Source organism: Mustela nigripes, chromosome 2 (assembly GCF_022355385.1).
Source record: "Mustela nigripes isolate SB6536 chromosome 2, MUSNIG.SB6536, whole genome shotgun sequence".
Lineage (NCBI taxonomy): Eukaryota > Metazoa > Chordata > Mammalia > Carnivora > Mustelidae > Mustela > Mustela nigripes.
The window spans coordinates 126,791,337-126,797,336 of record NC_081558.1 but is presented as its reverse complement, the minus strand read 5'-3'; the positions used below and the strand labels follow the sequence as shown (position 1 = coordinate 126,797,336).

Here is a 6,000-nt window from a genome sequence, read left to right as displayed (position 1 = left end):
CATAAGTACACAATCATAATCCCAGGCCCAGATGGAATCACAGACGAACTCATCCAAACATTTAAGTAAGAAATGACAACAATCTTATATAGATTATCTCAGAGAATAGAAGAAGAGGAAAAACCTTTCCCAGTTGTTTTGCGTATCCAGTATGATCTGGATGCCAAAATCTAACAAGGATATTACAAGAAATAAAAAATATAGATAAGTTGTTCTCATAAATATAATCTCAAAAATTCTAAACAAAATATTGGCTAACCGAATCCAGAAATATATTAAAAAGGTACTGTATCATGACCACCTTTACTTCAGGGATACAAAAATCAATCAGATCTATTTATTGCATTAACAGAATGAACAAGAAAAACCATATAACTATCTTTATTAACATCTATTTATAATACAAATAGTAAAGAAACTAGGGGTAGAAAGGACATTTCTTAATCTGATAAAACTAATCTATAAAAAAAATCCCAACTATGTGCACGTCATATCTAATAGTGAAATGTTAAAAAAAAAAAAACTGTCCTTTAATCTGATAAAACTAATCTATTTTAAAAACCCAACTATGTAGACGTCATGCTTAACAGTTAAATGTTAAAAAAAAAAAAAATCCTTCTGCATTCAGAAGGCAAAGACGATCATTACTACCACTGCTATTTAACATTCTATCTTACCCCCCAGTAAAGTAACCAGTAATTTAAGAACTGGACAAATGGACAAAATATTTGAACAAGCACTTCAACAAGATGTTATCTAAATGCACAATAACATGAAAATGTGCTTAAACTAACTAGTCATCAAGAAAATGCAAATTAGAGATTGTGATATGATAATATACATTCTCCCAGAAGAGTAAAAATAAAACAAAACAAAAGAGACTATCCCCGATGTTGGCAGGGATGCATGAGTAGCATCTGGTATCTAATATACCATTGGTGAGAGTATAACTTAGATCCTAACTTCTTTAGAAGACTATGTGGCTATAACTACCAAAGCCAAGCTATCATACTTTTTGACCTAGCAATTCCAGCCCTAGATATATTACACAACAGAAGTGCACACGTTAGTTCACTGAAAACAGTTCTGAGAATGTTTATAACAGCACTCTTGACCCCCAAATAAGAAAATATCCAATATCTCATCAGCTATGAAATGGGTCAATTAAAATTGTGGTGTATTTATAGAATTGTATAATATACAGGAATGAGAATGAACAAACTGCAAGTGTATGCAACAACATGGGTATATCTCAGAAGCAGAATGCTGAAAGACACCAGACACAAGGGCACCTGGGTGGCTCAGGAGGTTAAGTGTCTGCCTTTGGCTCGGGTCATGATCCCAAGGTCCTGGGATTGAGCCCCATGTTGGGCTCCCTGTTCAGCAGGGAGTCTACTGCTCTGCTCCCTCTCTTTCTGCTTCCCGCTGCTTGTGCTATGTGCTTATGCTCTCTCTCTCTTTCTCTGTCTCAAATAAATAAATAAAGTCTTTTTTAAAAAAAGAAGCCACACAACAGAAACACAAATACAATATGATTCTGCCTATATAGTTCAAAAAGACAAAACCTGTAACCCTTAGTGATTAAAGATTGAGCTCATTGCTACCTTCAACCAGGCAGGGTAATGTTCTCTTTAGTGTGGTTACATTGGTCTATTCTATATCTGAAAAACTCACAACAGTATACTTAGAATTTATATATTTTTCTGTGTCTATGGCACATTTCAATAAAAAGTCACCTAAAAACAAACAAAAGCGGTCTCAACACCTGCGCAGCCATGCTTCAGACCATAACATCCAGTCAGGGAGCACCACAGCTCACTCTGCCTGTCAGTTCTTCGCTCCTCCAGGATCAGTGGTGCCCTGTCCTCATGGTTCCGCAGTCAGGACCACTCAGCCCTTCTTTTTCTGTGCTTCTACTTTGTCAGCTGCTTCTGCTCTTTTGGATGAACACATTTTCCTTTTGACTCTCTCTCATTTTTACCTGCTCCTCCCCACTTCCTTCGTGCCCTTTCTACCCCCTCTGTCTTCCAGCCACACTCATCTCCTGAGGCAAAGATTTAGTAGGTCAGTTAGGGAACATGGAGGCGAGCAGCCTCTTGTGAGCAGGACACATCACTCTCAAATCTTCAGACGTGTTGGGATGCTTATTACCTATAAACTGGATGACGGGGAGACCTCTGTAAAGATAGGCTCTGGCCGCAGGTTTAGAATGGAGTGTGGACATGTCCAGTACATGGACGCAACCAAATCACACTTCCTTGCGGTCCTCAACCCCACCTGGATTTTGACCACTGGAAACCTTGGAACTATGTTTCTACCTCTACCACCCTGCCCAGCACAATGTCAGATATATAGCAGGGGTACTCAATAGTTATTTACTTGAGAAGCCAGTAACAACCTTTTCTTAATGGACAAATGGGCAACCTAGTGTTCTGACTCACTATCTGTGAGTCATCAAATGATGACTTGAATATGAAATTTCTGGACGTATATTGTAAGTCTCCAAATTCCATAAGACTAAACAACTCCTTAGTACACTGTTCAAAAATATTTCAAGTGCCAAAGGCTATGACCTGCCTTTTCCTTTACGTCAAAATTAGAGTACATTAGTTCTAATTAAAGTAAGATATTGTAGTGTTATCTCATTTAATCTGAGGTCAAGGAATAAAGTCATTCTGTTCTGGTACGTTTTTAAGAGAGCCACTGAAGTCTTTTTATGTGTCTGGTGAGAGGAGGCTAATTCTGTTTAAATATTCAATTGCAGATATAAATGAATGTATCATTGACGGCGTCAGAACCAATGCCGTGATACAATTGGCAGTTACTACTGCAAGGATCAAGCTTGCCAGAAACTGGAGAAAGATGGCAGAGGATGTGAAGGTAACGGTTAGGACTGTCCGCTTACAGATAAGGAAAGAGAGAACATCTATGTAATGCAAAAGAAGGGGTTTGTCTTTTATCCAAAGCCAGTTGAAGTGCCTGTGTTGAATGTTGTCAAGAGTAGAGATCTTCCTCTCATGTCTAGATTACAAAATTGTAACCCTAAGAACACTTCAAGTAGCTTATTATAGGAAACATATGATTAAACGCTTTCTTGGTCGTGTCATGTTCTGATTATGGAATTTCAATCGTTCATTTAAATCCCTGGGTAAAGTACATATTTTCGAAAGCATTTTATTTAATTCTAAAGTAAAAATGGTGCTTATCATAAAATACTCATATGTTGGTACAGTGGAAATGGAGGGGCACCAAACCAACAACAGGGGTAGTATTCTTGGTGCAGAATTAGCTTTTTTCACAAACTTCAATTTACTGTCTCCTTTTAAAATTAATTCCTGCCTGCCTTTATTTATTAATTCATCATATGGTTCATTTGACAATCATTGAGTCCCTGTTCTGTAACAGGCATTATTCCATATTCTGCGAATATAAAAATTAATGAGAAATAAATTCTGCCCTGAAGGAGTTTGCCGATTAGAGGCAAAGATTGAAACATCAGCCCAGACCTTACAGAATGGTATTCTACGGCATCATTGCATGGAGTTAAATGCACTGGATTCAAAGAGACCAGGATTGGAATCTCAGTCTCTCACTTAACAATTCAGGTAGCCCTGTGAATTTTATTCAGTCTTGCTAAGACTCTTCTCTCATCTATATTTGGGATAATGGTACTTTGTAAAATCACAAAAGTTGCCATGGGATTAAATAAGATAATGCATCTAAAGCATTTAGCATAGTGGGTGGTATATAGTCGGTGTTCAGATGATAACTATAAATTCAGTTACTGCCCATATTGGGAATATAATGGGGGCCAGAGACTGGTCTCTTTTCTTATTCTCTAAGGAGAGATATTCAAGTTAAAAGGAACGCTGTAGGATGTCTTATTACTATCCTTTCTGATTCCCCCCCATCTAGTCATATTACTAAAATGCTAAAGCATTTTTTTATATCTCTTAGAAGTGTATGTCCTCTAACTATGTTTTCTCAGTGACTTAACAAAAATCCTCCTCATTTTTCACCTGTGACAATGTCTATTTCCGATGGGCCATATGTGAGTAAGTTAGTAGGAGAAAACAAAATAAACAAAGGACATCCAGCTGAAGGCAACTGGGTCTGAGGCTGTGGGTTTGATTGGGACTGCCCAGGCAAGACAAGTTGTAGGTATGCGTAGGTTAGAGGATTTATCAAATTCTCAGGAAGCAGTGTGACTCAGTCCCTTCTGGCAAATTCTGGCAGGCAGCGACAAGAAAAGCCCCAGGTAAGCAGACAGATACTCAAAGGCAACTGCCTTTGGGCTTTCCTGGAATAGGCCACACCCCAAGCAAGGTCCTCTGCCCGGGAGAGTGTAAATTAATAAAGGCAAGCCCTAAATTTACACAGGTTCCTTTAAATCTTTATTACTGCTGAGATTATCTGTCAGTGGTGTTCTCGCTATTGATTCAATATCCCAGAACAGGAGGACTGAAGGACCCCATGGTGTCCTAATGAAAAGTGGGACGGTGACTGCTGAAGACAGCATGGACTACATGATGAGAATATTTCTTGTCACGACCCTTCCTTTCCCTGACAGGCAGCAATTTCTTTGTTTCTTTCAGTTGAGTATTGTTATCACCGTCATCCTTATTATAGATATATTTGAAGTGCCCAGCACAGCAATTAGCCGGTGGTAGGTATAACTATTGCAATTATGTTTATAATAACTATCAGGCTAATAAGTCATGATACACTTTGTACCCCCTAATTCATTTTCCTGCAATTATCTCATATTTAATTGAAGTTAGTTGCTCTTCATACAATCGTCAAAACATTTAGAGAAGTGATTTCCATGGTTTTGCTTAACCCATGTCCTTTTGCACAGACTGAGTCAGAGGGAGCTCAGGATTTGTGAGAATCAGGAGTGTGACCCTGAGCTAACACTGATTTCCTGCTTAGTGAGATGTAGCTCTGGGGATGGTGGTTTGGAGTGCAACATCCTCCAGAGTAAAGAACCAGCCCACAGTCTCCTTACATCTCATAATCTTTTCCTATTCATTTCCTTAAATGGCTGGTAGACGTAGTGATGTTAGAGAACCAGCTTGCTGGATTGTAGAACATACAGTGATCTCAGATTCATTTACATACATAATTAAATAAAAAATAATAGAGGTCATTTTGAAATTGGGTGCATTCTAAAGCCACTGCAAATGAGCATTTCAATTCATGGGGGTGCACTAATGAGTCATTCATATTTATTTACTGGATGCTAACAATAAGGGTTGGTTGGTTTTAAAAACCATTGTATTGAATGCTACAGATATAGAATTAATCTTTTGAAAACACTTTTTTTTTTTTGCACTAATATAAGTTGAATGTAACTTCTTGGAATTGCTTTTTAAAATACAGATCTTTTAGCACTTCATTAATCTTTTCCCATCTTTTATTATTAAAAAATGAAACAAAATAATAAAATAAAATGAAATAAAATGCAGATCAACATAGTAAACATTTGTTGTACTATTAAAATAAATCTGGAGTCTACTTTTCAATGGAAATGAAACATTTGTAAATGGCCTTGTTAGCTATTCTAATTTTTTTATTCTTTTCTCTAAAGATCTATAAACTTGTGGAGAAGGCTTCTGTGATTAGTTCAGTTACGTGGGATTCCTTTTCCTCATGCATAGTGCTGAACTTAAAGCATGGTTTCTTAATTCAGATGACAGGTTGGTTACTATAAGGTGTAAATTAAAAAGGAAAATACAAAGGTGAAAGAACCGCCTACTAGTGGACACCCTAGTATATGGTGTGTCTCTTGTACTGTCTCTTAGGTTGGGAATATCTTCTGGGAAAGGGCCATGTATATACATGTATGTACAGACACATATACATATATATTTATGAAAGGACATAGGATTTTTCTTTAATGTGTCAACATGGACTATCATCTTATAGCTTTTCGTATATATAATCATCTTTGCATTTCAAAATTCAACTGGACTTAATATTTCATTTGCTATTAAATCC

At 37.2% G+C, this 6,000-nt stretch overlaps 1 long non-coding RNA gene across 3 annotated transcripts in view; it reads left to right on the top strand.

Moving 5' to 3' along the window:
• Positions 1 to 2,768: 2,768 nt before the first annotated feature.
• The window catches only part of LOC132010096 (uncharacterized), a 103,466-nt gene continuing 100,234 nt past the window's right edge, over positions 2,769 to 6,000 (top strand). For all 3 annotated transcript variants that reach the window (XR_009402156.1, XR_009402157.1, XR_009402155.1), the window contains exon 1: positions 2,769 to 2,880. This is a non-coding gene — a long non-coding RNA (uncharacterized LOC132010096). The remainder of the gene's footprint in view (positions 2,881 to 6,000) is intronic.